This window comes from Camelina sativa, chromosome 17 (assembly GCF_030686135.1).
Source record: "Camelina sativa cultivar CO46 ecotype springtype chromosome 17, ASM3068613v1".
In the NCBI taxonomy this organism is placed as follows: Eukaryota; Viridiplantae; Streptophyta; class Magnoliopsida; order Brassicales; family Brassicaceae; genus Camelina; species Camelina sativa.
In genome coordinates this window covers 22,275,404-22,295,031 of record NC_141896.1, presented here as the reverse complement: position 1 = coordinate 22,295,031, position 19,628 = coordinate 22,275,404, and the positions used below count along the sequence as shown (strand labels likewise).

At 40.5% G+C, this 19,628-nt stretch overlaps 2 pseudogenes; one reads left to right on the top strand and one right to left on the bottom strand.

Moving 5' to 3' along the window:
- Nucleotides 1–2,179: 2,179 nt before the first annotated feature.
- LOC147924185 (uncharacterized) lies at nt 2,180–15,900 on the top strand (annotated as a pseudogene).
- Nucleotides 15,901–16,819: 919 nt separating this feature from the next.
- LOC104757819 (amine oxidase [copper-containing] alpha 2, peroxisomal pseudogene) lies at nt 16,820–17,660 on the bottom strand (annotated as a pseudogene).
- Between the last annotated feature and the right edge of the window lie 1,968 nt (nt 17,661–19,628).

The following is a 19,628-nucleotide window of genomic DNA, read 5'->3' as shown; positions in this document are numbered from 1 at the left end:
GCGGGTTGGTGGTACGAGTCGCACCACGTCTTAAAGTTAACTTTCTAGATCGTGAAGCAGGTTACAATGGTTATAAAGAAGTTCTTCACTTTACAGTGAAGGACATCAAGTAAGTAAATTAAACTAAATAAAGATTTACAAACATGATGAGATCATTGCTATTTAGATAATATTATTAAGAACTTCATATTGAAGCTAATCACTTTTTTGTGTGAAGTGGAGAAGAGATTAAATGTCTTGCCGTAGGTGATACAGCTTTGGAATTTGATTATAAATGGGAACAAATTACTTCCTGTCCTTCATATGGTAACGAAGACATTATGTGTCTGCTTATGTTTTGGAGAAGCGCTTCCTTTGACGGTATAAACAAATCTTAGTTTCAGTTTTAAAATAACGAATATAAGGTAAAATTGTTTTTATAAATCATTACAATTTAATTTTTCAGGTAACGTATGTTTAATGTCTCAATTTAGATGTTCTCATCTTATACTTGGAAACGAAGTAAGACCATTCACGACTGATCCTGCTCTGTAAGTTCCTAATATTCATATATTATTTGCAGTATCTCTTTACAATATATATTTTTTAACATATTTTCCTATTTTTCTGTAGTCTCGCTTTTCATGATACATCAGATGATGAAGATTATCATGGAGAAGAAGAATCAAGTGATTCTAATTAATCAGTGTAACAGCCACATTGTTTGTTACCAAATTTTATCAAATCTTTTGGTTTCCTTTTAATTAGTATTTAAGTTGTTGTAATTCTGAACCGTTAATTCCGCCTTTATTATCGTTTTTTCAACCCTAATATAATTTCTTTATTTGAATTACAATTTATTTATATATTTCAAACTTACATTTTAAAGAAAACGGGTAAGTCTTAACATAAAAATTGTCATATAATTTCTTTATATGATCCTTAAAAGATTTCGTAAATCTTCTCCAGTATTTATGGCTAAACATATATTTAGTTATGGCTAAATATGACGTAAAGAGTTCATTCGCTTAACATATACTGTCACATAATTTTGTGATTAATTAATAGATAGATTATTAGTATCCCTCATTAAGCGTTCTCTCATTAGTCCTACGAAAATATTACTGAAAAAGAAATCATTCAGTGTTGTTTCGTTTGCTTATTTCTTTACAATGAAGAAGAGGAAAAATGATGAATCAAATCGTATTCAAGTTAAAGAAGGCGACCCAAAAAATCGGAAAGTGTCTTCGGAAAATCAACCACAAAGTCCAGTTACAGTATCACAGAAGCCTCAATCTGTAGTCAATATTAATTCTGTTTTTGGTAGAGTTCTAAATGATATTACAAATCGGCCATCTTCTCAAGTACATTCCTCTCCAAGTACAAGTAACACACCTTCTGGTATTGTTCATCTCAATTTCATATTTACATTTTTATTTATTCAATATTTAAACTATATTAACTTCACAAACTAAATCCAAGCATATTTTTAATTTTGTTATTTTGGTGTAGATTATAGGACACCATCTTCCGGCTTTTCAAATGAAGGCCTATGTAACAAAGAGAGTCGCAGTAATATTTTTAATGGTAATTTTAAAAAATCTTAAATTCAATTCTAAGATTTAAATTATTACTCATCTTCTTATTTTTATGATCACTATGTTTTGGATACTCGTGTCAATTAAATTTTTCCTTCAGGAAGTAAGCCCAATTTGGAAAAATGGATTTGGAAACAAACTTGCAACACAAGGATTCACTCATCTACCACTCCCATAGTTGACTCTATAGCAAAAATGGGACGAATATCATCAACTCCATCAGGTCTATTAATCTAACATATTTTTATACTTATTTTTCTTTTTATATTATATAGAAAACTAATTATTTCAAACCTTATACCTTATAGACAAACTGGTGCCAAATAACTATCAGAGTAATCATTCAAGTGGAAGTCGGTACAATCCCACACTTTCCATGCTTACTAATATACCCGAAAGGAATAATAGACACTCAGTTGAGGAAGAGATCAGTCCAGATAGCACTATAACTAGAGGTTATTTGTAATATGTGTAACCCTTTAATTTTAGCTACTACTAAGTTTTTTCAATTTTTATTAACTCTCCATCTATACACAGATCGAGTGTCCACTCAAGCATCAAAAAACAACATATTTAGAAGAAAGGTTTCAAGCATTTCTAAAATGACAAATTTAGAGGAAGATGAAGACAATGAAAATGAGCAGGTTGACTCAGATAGCGGTATAATTTCTTCATCCAATAATAAAAGTCTATATTATCTATTGTTCAACATTTATTTACGAAAATAAAATAATCAATCCATGTTTTGCAAATATTGAAGAAGAATATGATGATCAGGTGTTTTATTGTAGTAGTCAATGAGAAGATGATTCATCATCATCTGAATATGCTGATGATGATGAAGATGTTGTTGATCAAATTACACCACAACTTTCAGTTGCTAATGATGCTAAACGACGTTATGATATGCTTACAATGTTTGAGGAAAGTTTTAAAAAAGTTTTTGGAACAGCAACTATTACTACAAAGAAGACTATTAATTTATGGGCAGGTATTCTTTTATATATATCATTTTAAGAATATTTATAAACAATAAAAATTTGAAAATTGTCGATGATACATTAAATATTTGCAGGATATGCAGATGATGGTGATCCTGAATATAGTTGTCCTCATTGTGGTGCAATTTTTTGGTATGGAGAGAGGTTGCGAAGGACAGTAAGAACTAATAATCCAGTCTATACTGGATGTTGTATGCAAGGACAAATTGTTCTACCTATGCTAAAAGAGTCTCCAGAAATGTTATGGAATCTACTAACCAATGAAGATGATTTGTCACGTCACTTCCAGGAGAATAGTAGACCTTATAACATGGTTTTCTCTTTTACATCTTTGGGTGGAAAGGTAGATCGTTCTGTTAAAAAAGGCCGTGGCCCATCCATGTTTGCTTTGCAAGGTGAAAACTATCATTTGATGGGTTCTTTAAAACCAAAGGCTGGTGATTATGCAAAGTTTCAACAACTTTATATTGTTGACACTCAAAATGAAGTCCAAAATAGAATGAATGTTATGAGGTAATAAAACCATTGTTTTTTTTTCTTTAATGGACAATTGTATATCTTATAATTTACTGGTCCAAAAGTTGCTGATGAGATATTTTTTAAAAAATGCAGCAAAGAAGGACGTCAAGTCAAAGTTGATGGGAAGAAAAAATTCAGGCCAGATCTTGTGGAAAGCTTAATCAAATTGTTGGACGAAGTTAATCCTCATGTAAGAGCTTTAAGAATGGCTAGAGATAGGTTTGATATGGAGAAAGAAGAATCAAACTTCCATATGAGGATTATCTCAAGTCGCAAAACCGATGGTAGGGAATACAACATCCCTACGGCCTCTGAAGTTGCTGCACTGATTCCAGGAGATATTGATGCGAATATGGATAAAAGAGATATCGTCCTCCAAAAAAGAAGTGGTAAATTACTAAGAATTCATGAATGCCATGTCGCATATCTAGCCTTACAGTATCCTTTGTTGTTTCCAAGAGGAGAAGATGGCTACAGACTTGGTATTAAGAAGACAAAGATAACAAGAGGAAGGATATCAAAGAAACAGTCAAAGAAAAAGAGTTCAAATAAAAAAAGTCAGAAGGATGTAAGTATGAGGCAGTGGTTTGCTTATAGGCTTCAAGAAAGAAAAATTGAGAAGCACACCTTCTAAGATCAAAGCGTTTACTACAACAGTTTATTGTTGATGCCTATACCATGATCGAAACAAATAGGCTAAGGTATTTAAAAAAAAACCAAAAGAAACTTCGAAGGACATACAAGGAAGATTTGAGGAAAGCAGCAGAAGCTGGAGACGACAATTTAAACAATTATGGAGACTCTTTCACGCTACCTGCTTCTTTTACTGGAGGACCAAGGTATATGAGGCAAAGCTACCTTGATGCAATGGCTACATGTAAGAAGTTTGGGTTTCCAGACCTCTTTATTACATTCACATGCAATCCTAAGTGGCCTGAAATTGTAAGATTTGTGAATGAGAGGAAGCTAAAGGCTGAAGATAGACCAGACACCATTTGCAAAATATTCAAGATCAAGCTTGAGAATCTAATGGATGACATCACAAGAAAACATATTTTTGGGAAAACAGTTTCAGGTTTAAATTCTTTACCCTTTTTCATTTTTAATTAAACATTTACACTATCTTTAAAATCATTACATATTAATATATAACAAGACATATTATTGTGCTGCAGCTATGTACACAGTAGAGTTTCAAAAAAGGGGTCTTCTGCATGCTCATATTATAGTATGGATGGATCCGAAATGCAAGTTTCCTACTGCAGACGAAATTGACAAGTTGATTTGTGCTGAAATTCCAGACAAGGAAACAGATCCAGAACTCTACAATATAATATCATAATGTATGATTCATGGTCCATGTGGTGCTGCTTACTCCTCATCTCCTTGCATGGAAGAAGGTAGCTGTTCAAAATTTTTCTCAAAACCACATGTTAAAACCACCAGCATTGACAAGGAAGGTTACCCGGTTTATAGAAGAAGAAATGATGAGCGTTTTATCGAGAAGAATGGTTTCAAATGTGATAACTGATATGTTGTCCCTTACAATCGGTTTTTGTTGGTAAAATATCATGCTCATATAAATGTGGAGTGGTGCAACCAAACAGGTTCAGTGAAGTACTTATTTAAGTATGTTCACAAAGGTAATGATCGAGTTGGTGTCATTGTTGAACCTCATAAAAAAAAGGAACTGAAGAAGGTCAGAAGAATCTTCAAAATGAGAATACCCCAGCATCAAAAGATGAAATACAAGATTACTTCGATGGCAGGTAAAAAAATTTAGTACATTCCTTCAATTTGTGACTATATAATTCATTGTAAATCAGCTTCTTTCAAATTTTTGAAGATATGTATCTGCGTGTGAGGCTATGTGGAGGATTTTAGCTTACCCAATACACTATAGGCAAACCGCTATTGTCCCACTCACTTTCCATGAGGAAAGCAAACATCCTATTTATTTTCGGGACGGTGAGTCTGCACAGGATGTCATGGATCGTGACTCTCTTGATGAATCTCAGTTTGTTGCTTTATTTGAACTTAATAAACGTGATGAAGAAGCTAGGAAGTTATTATATGAAGAAATACCAAGCAAGTTTATATGGGATGGGAAGGAGAAAGTTTTTTACAGAAGGAAAACAAGAGCATTTGCTATAGGGAGAATTAACTACGTTCCTCCGACGATAGACGATGCATATCATCTGAGGATTCTTCTCAATTCAGTCAGAGGTCCTACCAGTTTTGATCACATTAAAACTGTGAATGGTGTCATACACAAATCGTATCGTGAAGCATGTTATGCTCTTGGTCTGTTAGATGATGACAAAGAATATATTGAAGGTATTAAAGAAGCACACTTCATGTGTTCTGCAAAGTACGTTCATAAAATGTTTGTGAGGATGCTTCTCTCCGCCGTGCTAAGTGCTCCTCATATTGTGTGGGAAGAAACTTGGACTATGTTATCTGATGACATATTAAGGCGTAAAAGAGAAGAACTAAAACGACCAGGTTCATTACTTTTACTATCTGTTTAATATACATTTTTTTAAATTATTATTAACCATGTAGTATAAAAATTAACTAATCTACATTTTACAGAGCTTACATTGAGTGATGAAGAAAGGAAAATATTCTGTTTACAAGAGATAAACAAACAGTTGAAAAGAAATGGTTCTTCACTTGAGTTTTTTAAGACTCTGCCCCAGCTACATAATGATAATATTCCTATCTTAAACCAGTTAATAGCTGATGAGCGTAGATTCATCAATCAAGCTGATTTAAAAAAGAATCATCTGGAGTGGTTAAATATGCTTACTGAAGAGCAGAAGAAGATATATGATGAGATCATAGACTCTGTTTTCAAAGATAAAGGTGGAGTATTTTTCTTATATGGTTTTGGTGGAACTGGTAAAACATTCCTTTGGAAAGTTTTATCTGCAGCTGTAAGGATAAGGGGAGAAATTGTTTTAAATACTGCTTCTAGCGGTATAGCCTCTCTTTTATTAGAAGGTGGCAGAACAGCTCATTCAAGGTTTGGCATTCCTCTTGAAGTTCATGATACATCTATGTGCAGAATGTCAAGGTCTTCTGATCTAGGTGAATTAGTCCAAGAAGCCAAGTTGATAATTTGGGACGAAGCTCCAATGATGAGTAAGTACTGCTTTGAGACTTTAGATAGAAGTTTGAAAAATATAATGCATGATCTAGAAGATAAACCTTTTGGGGGAAAGGTCATTATTTTTGGTGGTGATTTCCGTCAGATACTTCCTATTATTGTCGGTGCTGGTCGAGAACAAATTGTTAACTCATCGCTTAACTCATCTTACCTTTGGAATCAGTGTAAAGTGTTAAGGCTAACAAGAAATATGAGGTTGCTGCAAAAGATAACTCCAAATGAAGCCAGGGAGATTGAAGAGTTCTCGAAATGGATTCTTGATGTTGGAGAAGGAAGACTTAATGAGCCAAATTGAAACAACCCTTCCCTTTTTTTTTTTTTTAATACCTTAATTTACTAGTGGTCCCATACCCACTAACATCCTAACATCAATCAATAACAGCGGATAACCAAATAAAATAATTCCAATAATATCCAACATAATAATCCAATAACATCATAATCCAAACAAAGAAATAACCAAAAGCTAACATCCTACAATGTTCCTTTGACTTAATCTAGCAACCTAACAACAGCTAGACCACAATCAATCAAGTCTCTAGAACATCCTCCTCCTCATAGCCCTTGATTCCACGATCACACTTTTCCTTTACCTGCACACCACAAACAACAATTGAGATGCGTAAGTATTATCATAAATACTTAGTGAGGCCATCCTCCCATCTACTGGGTTATACACACAAGCAGATGAGACCCTCAAGTTCAAGCAAAACAAACAACACACAACAATACATCAAACCAGAAAAACAAGTCTCGGATAAGACTAGTGTCGACCGATGCCAAACGGTGTCGATCGATGCTACAACAAGGTGTCGACCGATGCCAAACAGTGTCGACCGATGCCCAACAAATTGGTGTCGACCGATGCTCCTGAGTGTCGATCGATGCCTCCTCTGCAGACACGATCTGCGCGAATCCCAGCGACGAACTCCGACTCCAATCAGCCCAAAATCGACTCCAATCAAGTCTATCCATCTCGGAATTCACTAGAAATCACACAAACAACGAACCCAAGCACAAAACAACACAAAACAACAAGGAAAACACTCAAACAAGAGAGATCTCATGCTTAGATCAACCATGGTCAAGCACTCACCTCAAGAACAGGAAGATTCTGAACAGTAGGAACGAAATCCTCACTCCTAGCAAGCTTCTAACTCTTTCCCAGCTCCAAAACTCTCAGGAACAGCAAGTAATCTCCCAAACTTCTCCCAAAAGCTTAAGAACTCTCTCTCCTTTCTTTTCCTCTCAAAAGCGGCGAGTACAAACAAATAATACGACCTAGGGTCGTTTTTTCCCCTTTTACACACGATTAGGGTTTTAAATCAAACCAAACCGAACCAATTCGGCAATTAAATCAAACCCGACCAAACCGGAAAACATGGTGTCGATCGATGCCACCAAGGGTGTCGATCGACACCCACACCAAAAATACACAAATTGGTTCGCGGGCGTTACAATTCTCCCCCACCAATATGGATTCGTCCCCGAATCCCGCAATACCGTCCATCTGCCAAGGACCTCCGTGCCACCGTCTGCACGGCCCGCACGTCCCCAGACCGGACTAAACACTGTCAGCCAAGGTTTCCCATGCCACTGTCGCAACAGCCCGCACACCTCCGACTGACCCTCGAGGTCTCCCTCTAGCCAATATACTCGCATCATAAACACTATTTGCTCACAACTCAGTGCTTCCCCCGTCCGTGGTTGCAACCAACGAATCATGCCGGCTCGCTATCAGGCCAACCGCCTTAAGCTACGGCATCCAGGAAGTCACACACACACACTCCCCCCGCTCTTGGGTCGCAACCCTCGAGACATACTGGCTCACTGCCGAGCCTCGGCTCACAGCTACGGTATCCAGGGAGCCTCACATATCCCTCTCTTGGGTCGTCACCCTCAAGCGCGCTCTCGGATCGTCATCCGAAGCAACATACCACTCCCACTCTCTGGCCACAAAGTCCATCGAGCTATCGGTATCACGTGAGTTGGGCCCACACGGCCTAGAGCAAAAACAAACACTGATGCCAACGAGTATCTCCCGGCTAGATCTACCTCACTTTTCCACAAAACATTCCCATTTTAGAAACTTCCTATTTATGGAAACCTTCCTTTTGTGGAAACTTTCTATTTATGGAAACTTTCCAAAAATAGAAACCCGAGCTATTTCTCTTTCCCCATGACAACAACAGTCAAACATAAAGAAAAATACTCATCTTATTAATCTCAAAATGTCATAATCGTTACAATCTCAACGAAATTACATCAGAAAACCAAAAATACAACAACCGGAGCCAACAACCCGCATCCCGAGCACCACCTCATCTTGATACTTAGTCGCACAACCAACCACCCCTAAGCGACCAAATATCAAGAGAGATGGGCTGGAATACTCCGTACCCGCTCCAGCCACGGACTACAACTCGGACCCGGCTAGACAAGCTCAAGCGGTCTGCTTCTCAAACCACTTCTTAAACCTTGCCTTCATCCTCGCCTCGGGCTCCCAAGTCTGCTCCTCTACTCCGTCACAGTCCCACAGGACTCTCATCAAAGGAATCTTCTTCTTCCGAAGTTCCTTGACTCTCCTCTCGAGCACCCTCACTGGTCTCGCCTCCAAAGTCATGTTAGGCTGAAGATCCTCAGGAATCTTAGCCAACAACTGATCACCCTCGTGAAGACACTTCCTCAGCATCGACACATGAAATACCTTGTGGAACGCACGCATAACCTCAGGCAACTCCAGCCGGTATGCCACTGGTCCCACCCGCTCAACCACTCTGAACGGTCCCATGTACCTCGGACTCAACTTAGTCTCTGTCAAAGACCTGTTCGGACCCCGCAACATGGCCATCTTGAGGTACACTCTATCCCCAACCTGAAACTCAAGATCCTTTCTCCTCTTATCAGCATAACTCTTCTGCCGATCCTGAGCCTCCTTCATGTTCAGCCTCAAAACCCGAATCTTCTCCGAGGTCTCCTGAACAAAATCTGCACCAAATATGCTCCTCTCCCCCACCTGAGTCCAACATAAAGGTGTACGACACGGCCTCCCATACAGGGCCTCATAAGGAGCCATCCCAATACTAGCCTGGTAGCTGTTGTTATAAGCAAACTCCACCAAACTCAAGTGATCTGCCCAATGACCACCCCAATCCAGCACACACATCCTCAATAAATCCTCCAAAATCTGGATCGTCCTCTCTGACTGACCGTCCGTCTGAGGATGGTAGGCTGTACTCATATGCACTTTCGTGCCCAACTCTGCCTGAAACGCCCTCCAGAACACCGAAGTGAACTTGGAATCTCTATCAGACACAATACTAGCAGGTACACCATGCAATCTGACTATCTCCCTCACATACTTCTTGACCAAAACCGCTGCTCCATCAGTTTTCTTGATGGCCAGAAAATGTGCAGACTTAGTCAAACGGTCCACAATGACCCAAATAGCATCAAACGTCCTCGACACAGGTAAACCTACCACGAAGTCCATCGTGATCAAATCCCACTTCCACTCTGGAATGGGTAAACTCTGTAACAAACCACCAGGAACCTGATGCTCCGCCTTCACCAGCTGGCAAGTATCACACTTCGCCACCCAGTCAGCTACGTCCTTCTTCATCCCGACCCAGTGATAATACCGCTTGAGATCACGGTACATCTTGGTCGCCCCTGGATGAATAGAGAACTTGCTCGAATGAGCCTCTCTCAGTATCTCCTGCCTCAAATCCTCACCCTTGGGCACACAGATCCGACCATGCACAAGGATAGTACCATTAGCAGAAACCTGATACTCTGCACCCGCAGCCTTAGAGGCATTCACCAGCCCCTCATCACTCTCCTGAGCTAACCTCACTCTGCTCAACAAATCTGCTCTATCAACTGCCTCCAAACCCAAAGGTTCTTGTGAGATAGCACACAAACTCAATGCACTAATCTCACCTACCAACACCTCCATATCCTGCTCCTGAGCCGAAGCCACCCGCTTCCGACTCAAGGCATCTGCAACCAGATTAGCTTTACCAGGATGGTAAGCTATGTCCAAATCATAATCTGCTACTAACTCCATCCAACGCCTCTGCCTCAAATTCAGCTCAGGCTGAGTAAAAATATACTTCAGACTCTTGTGATCTGTAAATATCTGTACCTTCCCACCATACAGATAGGATCTCCAAATCTTAAGAGCAAAGATCACTGCTGCCATCTCCAAATCATGAGTAGGGTAATTAGCTTCATGCTTCCGCAACTGCCGCGAAGCATAAGCTATAACCTTCCCCTGCTGCATAAGTACACAACCCAACCCCACTCTAGAAGCATCTGTATACACAACATAAGGCTCGTCCTGCTCAAGCAATGCTAACACCGGCGTGGTAGTCAACATCTGCTTGAGACTTGCAAAACTTGCCTCACACTCTGGTGACCACACAAACGGGACATCCTTCCCTGTAAGCTTAGTCATCGGCTGAGCCATACTCGCAAAACCCCGAACAAACCTCCTGTAGTAACCTGCTAACCCCAGGAAACTCCGAATCTCAGTGGCACTCTGCGGCCTCGGCCACTCCCTGATGGACTGAATCTTCTCTGGATCCACTGAAACTCCCTCAGCTGAAACAATATGGCCCAAGAACCCCATCTCACGCTGCCAGAAACTGCACTTACTCAGCTTAGCAAACAACTTCTGCTCCCGCAGCTTCTCCAACACTGCTCTCAGATGTACTGCATGCTCCTCAGGACTCTTAGAATATACCAGGATGTCGTCGATGAAAATGATGACTGACACGTCCAGAAACTCCTGGAACACGCTGTTCATCAATCTCATAAACGCAGCTGGCGCGTTTGTCAACCCAAACGGCATCACCACAAACTCATAGTGCCCATATCTCGTCCTGAAGGCTGTCTTCCTCACATCTGCCTCATGAATAGGGATCTGATGATAACCTGAAGCCAAGTCGATCTTGGAGAACCAAGTAGCACCCCTCAACTGATCCAACAACTCATCAATCCTCGGGAGAGGGTACTTGTTCTTCACAGTAACTCGGTTCAAACCCCGGTAGTCAATACACAACCGAAAACTCCCATCCTTCTTCTTAACAAACAACACCGGAGCTCCCCACGGTGAACAACTAGGACGGATAAAACCCTTGCCCAGCAAATCCTCCAGCTGCTTCTTCAGCTCTGCCATCTCTGCTGGAGCCATCCTGTAAGGAGCCTTGGATAACGGCATCGTCCCCGGTTCCAGCTCAATAGTAAAAGGATCCGACCGAGATGGTGGTAATCCCTGCAATGACTGGAACACATCCTCAAAGTCCTCCACAACCGGAATACCGCTAACCGTAGACTTCCCCACTGACTCTAGCATAGATATAGTAACCAGATAGGCCTCACGGCCCTTCTCGATCATCTTCCCTGCCTGAACGGCTGAGATCACGAGACTCCCCGAAGTCGGTCTAATACCCTGAAAAACCAACTTCCCTCCTGGACGCTCAAACTCCACTCTACCCCGATAGCAATCCAAATGCACCTTATACCGATGCAACCAATCCATACCAAGAATGACGTCATACAACTCCACTGGACTGATAAGCAAATCTGCTGGCCACGACTCTCCTGCGATCTGAATATCAACTCCTCCAGCTCGTCCAATAACCCTCAGAAACTTGCCTCCAGCAACTCTGACAACTCCTGAACGCTCTCCAGAATCCCCTCTGATCCCCGCACTCACGGCACACTCCGGAGTAATGAAGCTATGAGAAGCTCCAGAATCAAACATAACATGGGACTTAAACCCGCCCACCAACAAGGTCCCTACACAAATCTCATGTGTTGAGAACCTAACACTTGCCCACAAGCAAAAACAAATATAATCTGAACTATTGAATTGACTAAGTTCGAATCTCAGAAGTTATACCTGTGATCGCTCCTGCACTAGTGCCACCGGGCTCCTGAGTCGAGTACACCTGAGTCGTCGGCTCAATCCAACCCACTGGCTGCACACCGTGCTGCACACCCTGCTGCACCCCTGGCTGAGCTCCAGCCTGCAACACTGCTACTGCCCTCTGCTGCAACTTGGGACAACGAGGCTTGATATGCCCCGTCTCTCTGCAGTAGTAACACACTCGAGTATCGGTCCGCGGCTCCGTCACTGCCCGCTGCTCTGTCACTGCCCGCTGCTCACCTCTCTGTGGACAGCTAGTCACCTTGTGGTCCCTACTACCACACCCAAAGCATCTCGCACCCCCGTGCCTCGACCTCTGCATAGCATCAAACTTCCGCTTCTGCCCTTGCGCAGGCTTGCCGCCCTTGCTAGGAACAGAAGACGGCTGAGACTGCTGAGACTGCTGTGGCTGCACTGAAGAACCGACCACAACCACCTGTGACCTCAAATCATCCTCTATCCCAGCTGCAACCTCAACCAACTCCGCTCTCGTAGCATAACTCCTCACTCTACACTGAGTCCTCAAATCATCCCGCAGAGCCAACAAAAACCTCCGCACCTGAGCCGCCTCTGGCTCCCATGCCCTGCCTGCATACCCTACAAGCCGACTGAACTCTGCATCCAGCTCCCGCACTGTACGGTTCCCCTGAGTCAGACCCAAGAACCGTGCCTCCATACGATCAAGAGCCTCCTGAGGAAAATACTTGGAGTTAAACTCCCCCACAAAATCTCCCCAAGACATACCCCTCTGCACCCTCCGTGCTGTCACCGACCTCCACCACACACGAGCATCTCCTGACAAGTAAAGCACTGCCAGATCCACCCTGTACCGGTCGGGACACCTAAGCGAAAGGAAAATATCCTCCATCCGCTCTCTCCACTCATCCGCTACACTCGGATCGGTACTTCCTGAGAAATACCCTGCTCCCACATGCCGCAGCTGCTCCATCATCCGAACATACTGAGCATCCACTACCTCGGCCCCCGGCTGCACACCTGCCTGCAAACCCGCTGCAGGCTGCACCACTGGAACCTGTCCACCACCCACTGGCGGCACTACTGGATCCTGCCCACCAACCACTGGCGGCACAACTGCTGGAAGTCGCTGCAAAGCCTGAGCTACCTGAGCTAGCAAGTCCATCAAGACATCCTCCCTGCCTGGAGCACCTCCCGCTGCAACCCCCACACCCGGGGCAACACCGTGACCGACACCGGGCCCATCCGCCCTGCCGTCACCCAAACCAGCCTGGTCTCCAGACACACTAGGATGAACCTGTGACTCCGCCACCTCCTCACTGGCCATGCTCTGGGCTACACTCACACTGGCCTCAGGAACCTGACCTCGTCCCCGACCACGACCACGACCACGCCCACGACCACGACCGCGACCAACAGCATCCTCACCCCTAACCATCTGTATCACCCAAGAACAGAAGGCTAAGCAAACAATAATTCTAATACACAAGAAACACAACTCACCGTGGAATCACAATCAGGCTCGAAGAGGATGTTCTAGGACTTCATGCCACACACAATTGCCAATCACACAATCAATTATAGCATGTAATCCTAAATATCAACAGCAAAAGCACAATGAACCCTAGACCTAGAACCGTAAGGGCTCTGATACCAAATTGAAACAACCCTTCCCTTTTTTTTTTTTTAATACCTTAATTTACTAGTGGTCCCATACCCACTAACATCCTAACATCAATCAATAACAGCGGATAACCAAATAAAATAATTCCAATAATATCCAACATAATAATCCAATAACATCATAATCCAAACAAAGAAATAACCAAAAGCTAACATCCTACAATGTTCCTTTGACTTAATCTAGCAACCTAACAACAGCTAGACCACAATCAATCAAGTCTCTAGAACATCCTCCTCCTCATAGCCCTTGATTCCACGATCACACTTTTCCTTTACCTGCACACCACAAACAACAATTGAGATGCGTAAGTATTATCATAAATACTTAGTGAGGCCATCCTCCCATCTACTGGGTTATACACACAAGCAGATGAGACCCTCAAGTTCAAGCAAAACAAACAACACACAACAATACATCAAACCAGAAAAACAAGTCTCGGATAAGACTAGTGTCGACCGATGCCAAACGGTGTCGATCGATGCTACAACAAGGTGTCGACCGATGCCAAACAGTGTCGACCGATGCCCAACAAATTGGTGTCGACCGATGCTCCTGAGTGTCGATCGATGCCTCCTCTGCAGACACGATCTGCGCGAATCCCAGCGACGAACTCCGACTCCAATCAGCCCAAAATCGACTCCAATCAAGTCTATCCATCTCGGAATTCACTAGAAATCACACAAACAACGAACCCAAGCACAAAACAACACAAAACAACAAGGAAAACACTCAAACAAGAGAGATCTCATGCTTAGATCAACCATGGTCAAGCACTCACCTCAAGAACAGGAAGATTCTGAACAGTAGGAACGAAATCCTCACTCCTAGCAAGCTTCTAACTCTTTCCCAGCTCCAAAACTCTCAGGAACAACAAGTAATCTCCCAAACTTCTCCCAAAAGCTTAAGAACTCTCTCTCCTTTCTTTTCCTCTCAAAAGCGGCGAGTACAAACAAATAATACGACCTAGGGTCGTTTTTTCCCCTTTTACACACGATTAGGGTTTTAAATCAAACCAAACCGAACCAATTCGGCAATTAAATCAAACCCGACCAAACCGGAAAACATGGTGTCGATCGATGCCACCAAGGGTGTCGATCGACACCCACACCAAAAATACACAAATTGGTTCGCGGGCGTTACACAAATGATGGAGTAGTTGATATTGACATCCCAGAAGAATTGCTTATCACAGAAGTAAACTCTCCAATTGAATCGATCGTTAATGTAGTGTATGGTAATTCGTTACACACTCCCAAGGATTCTAGCTATTTTCAAAGCAGAGCTATTTTGTGTCCTACAAATGATGATGTCAACACTATAAACGACCACATGATATCCATTTTAGAAGGTTAGTAAAAGTTTAATCAACAAATTGTATATATATTATATACTATATGAGACTTCTTGATTTGGTCTATTCAATTATTTATAGTTTTGTTTCTATTGTTGATTTTGTTACAGGTGAGGAAAGGGTTTACTTAAGTTCAGATAGTATTGATCCACAAGATACAAGGAATAAAGACAATCCTGCATATAGCCCTGATTTCCTAAACTCAGTTAGGATTTCAGGATTGCCAAACCATGCTCTTCGTTTGAAAATTGGTTGTCCAGTCATGTTGTTACGCAATATTGATGCTCATGGAGGTCTAATGAATGGAACAAGACTACAGATTACACAAATGGCAGATCATGTTATACAAGCAAGAATCATCACAGGTACGAGAGTCGGTAAAATTTTTCTTTTACCAAGGATGGTATTAATACCATCAGATTCCCGTTTGCCTTTCAAAATGAGACGTAGACAATTCCCGATTAACGTTGCTTTTGCAATGACTATCAACAAAAGTCAAGGTCAGTCTCTCTCAAATGTTGGTTTATACTTGCCCAGACCTGTTTTCTCTCATGGCCAGCTATATGTAGACATGTCCCGTGTAAGCAGTAAATCAGGATTGAAAATCCTCATTACTGACCCAAAAGGAAAACCCGAAAAGAAAACAAGGAATGTCGTCTTCAAAGAGGTTTTCCAAAATATTTGATCCACAAAAATGCATAACTTCGTAAGACTCTGTTTTTACTTTGTTTCCATTTTTTCAATTAAATTGATTTGTTCTTCCATTTAATTATTTTTTTGCAGGGTTTCCTATTTAATTTCACGTTATAATAAATTTCTAAATCCTTATTTTTTTATGTAATCCACAAAATACTTTTTATCATTCTTATAGACATATTTAGTTTCGTTTACTTAATGTGATTCACACATACGTTTTATCTTTGAAATCCTACTATTATATTTTATTAATTATTCAGTAAAATAGGCACATTCGTTATATTCGTTATAAATTTGGTTTAATCTAATTTTCCAAGCTTAAAAATTTACAATTTAAAAAAAAATATTTATACATTTATAATAACATAATATTAAGACTACATATACTACTGCTACTACAGGAAAATGAAGAAAGTTGTTTATTAGATACCTTCGAGTGGAGGTTAGAGGCCAGATTTAATTATATAAGAACGGAAAGGTGTCTATGTCAATCTTAGGGTCTGAATGGTGACTGCGGTCAGGGCCGCCAAATCCGTCAGCGGTTTAGACCGTCCCAAAAACAGGCCTGCCAGCAGGCCTGGAAGGACCAAGTTTATTTGTACATAAAAATGGTCCGCAGTTGGAAGGCAGCGGTTTTCTTTCTATTATCTTTAAACCGCACCACTGCGGACTGTATTTAATGAATTGTATTAATAATTTCAAGTCATAATAAACATTTTGGCCCGTGCTATAGCACGGGTTACTACCTAGTATATATATAAGTGTCGTATTTTTACAGTTACCGACATCAAAATTTTCATTTCATATTTAGTTGAATTATCATTGTTTGGCAAATTGATTTATAAGACGTATGTGGCATAGTTGCTCTTATATTGTTATTTTAATTAACTCACAACTAGTACCATTTTTTACCTCACGACATGTCCATCGATCTTAAACCCGGGACCGTCCGGCTGAAAAACGACGGCGTCTCGAAGTGACGGGCCAAACGGCGGCTTGAGATTGGAGATACGGTACTCTCTCCCGTTAGGCTTCGGCAGAGGACCTGTGAACCTGTCCTTGAACTTCGCTACTTTCATCTTGTCAAGGTCAACGATTATCGTCATTCCTTCAATTGGTCTAAGATACGTGTTCACCGATCCGTTTAGATAAAATGGAATCGTTCTTATAAACCTCTTCATCTGCGCCTCACCGAACCATCCCATCGTCGAGGATGTGACCACTACTTCCGACAAGTTCAAGCCGCGTTTCATTATCGAGTCACAAAACGGCTTAAACTTGAGAACAAGCGCGGTGGCTGCATGCTGCTCGTCAAGAGTGAGCATAGGGTTACCATTTCCTACGTGGATCTTGTCCGAGACAATGGCTCGAGTGGAAAAGTCAACAACCATCTCTCGGTTTTTGCCCTTATCTCGGGCGATGACAAACGCTTGACGTGGTGGTAGTTTGACGTTGTGGTCTGGTGATGAGTGCCATGACAAGACTAGGGACTTCTCTGGCTCGTTGAGACCCACGTATTGGAAAGTGAACTTATGGTTATGACCAATAGGGTACGACTTGTTGACGATAGTACGAACGAGGTTGAGTTCAGTCTCGGTCAAGGGATCGAAGGGGTGAGGCGGCGGGATGAAGCTCGAGGATGAGATTACGAAAATGGAAGAAAATATCAAGATGGTGAAGTGAAGTTGAGCCATTGCTTTGTAATTTGATTGTCTTGGTTATGTATAGTGTATACTATATATAGCCAAAATTTTCCTCTCTTTTGCACTTGAACACACAAGGAAACATGTAAGTTAGGGTTTTGTGGTCCGATCAACATTAAGTTGTTTCACAAAATATATGGATAAGTATTTTATTTTGTTTTAAAAATGATTGCTATTTGACCTTATGTCCATCGATCTTGAACCCTAGTTAGAACCACACATGAAAGCAAATATTAGAGTTAGTATATATTTCCAGTAAGTAGAAAATTTGTTGTGCACACAAATTAATAGGGATTATATACACTAAATTTACAATGTCCTTTTTTTTTTGTTTCTTGACAGTACATGTACCAATACAAACTACAAACAGAAAGAAAGTGTTATCTTAATTAAGGTTCGGATTTTCTCAGGTAGTTAGCTGATCCTAAAGGGGAAAATGTACTTTTCATACTTCAGTTTAATAATTTCGAAAACTTTTTGTACGGGGAACAACAAATGTAAATTTCTTTTTTATTCATAAAACATCATGTTGTAAAACACTTGATGGACTCTATCTGACCGGCCCTCTGTTAGTCTATAGTTTACGGTCCATTGTACTTAGGCCCATCGGCCATGTGTTAAGGCCCATTCGGCCATGTCTCTTACTTAGTTGGTTTTGTACTTAGTCTCTATTGTAAGTGTAATTTACATGAACCCTAAGATCTTTTAAGCAACATGATTAATCACATGATAGAATTATAAAGGAGGGTTAGTGGAGTACCTCTTCCATTCGTTGTAGTAGAGATTCCTTGATAAACAGCTTCCTGATGTCCTGATCTTCTAGTTAGGTGATTAGGTTTCTCTCCCCTTGCCTATGAACTTATTCTCTTATGTGTTGTCTTTCTGAGATTTATTTGGGATGCCTTTATGATGGACTAAAGGCATATATTTATAGGCGGAGAGAGGACCTAATTCCTCTTTAGGGTTTCCTTAAAATTTAATCTCAACCGTCCATCAAAGTAGAGATTGATTAGGAAAAACTCCTTTGTTACCAATTTAATTGGTTACCAAATATATTAAAAATAACATTATTCCATAGAAAACGGATGACTATAAGACCACATAATAGGAAAAGGAAATATTCCTTACAGTCTCCCACTTGGTCGTTAGTAAATCCATTAATGTTTTCTTTTAGGAATCATAAGGCCGGCATAATATGTTATAACTTAATTTCTTTCATTTGGTCATCCTAAGTGTCTTGACTAATCAAGTAATCAATGGGAGTCATGGCGGTTGCATATCATTCAGCAACATGATCCCTTCCAAGTACTACTACATTGACTACCGTATTAGCTAGACCATAACATAAGTAGGAGTTATCATAATGGTCCCTTTAATGTTTTTAAATAAAGACTTATTCTGTTATCATAGATCCAACAACAATTAATGTGTGTGCACATTGGAAACAGAATATAAAAGATGTAAAAGTCATAAGAGAGCTCAATTAAATGTTAAAATATAGGCTAGTCATAATAAGCAGACAACATAATTAGGAACTTTCCTCAAGACTTATACTTTTAGCATGCATGTTAAAAGTCAGTGGAAGTAATCCTTTCATAATTAAGTCTGCAATCTTAACTTCAGTGCATATCTATTAATTGACATACATTTCTCTTTTGACATCTTGCTTTAATTTAATGACATATATAACCTTAATGTCCATATACTTGGATCCTTCATATATCATGTCATACTTGTATAAAAGAAAATTACATTTTTGATTGTCACATAATGAGTTAAACACTTGTTAACAATACTCAAGGTCTCAAACTCAAAGACATTTACGTAATTATACTTTCTTAATATAAACCTCATTATATGTCACATACTCACCCTCTAAAGTAGATTTATAAAGAAACTTCAACTGCAGGCTTTTACATAATATGACACCTCTATTAATGAGATACACATAGCCGGAATTGTAGTATCTTAAATCAAAATATCCACCAAATATTGAGTTAGAAACTTCAACCAT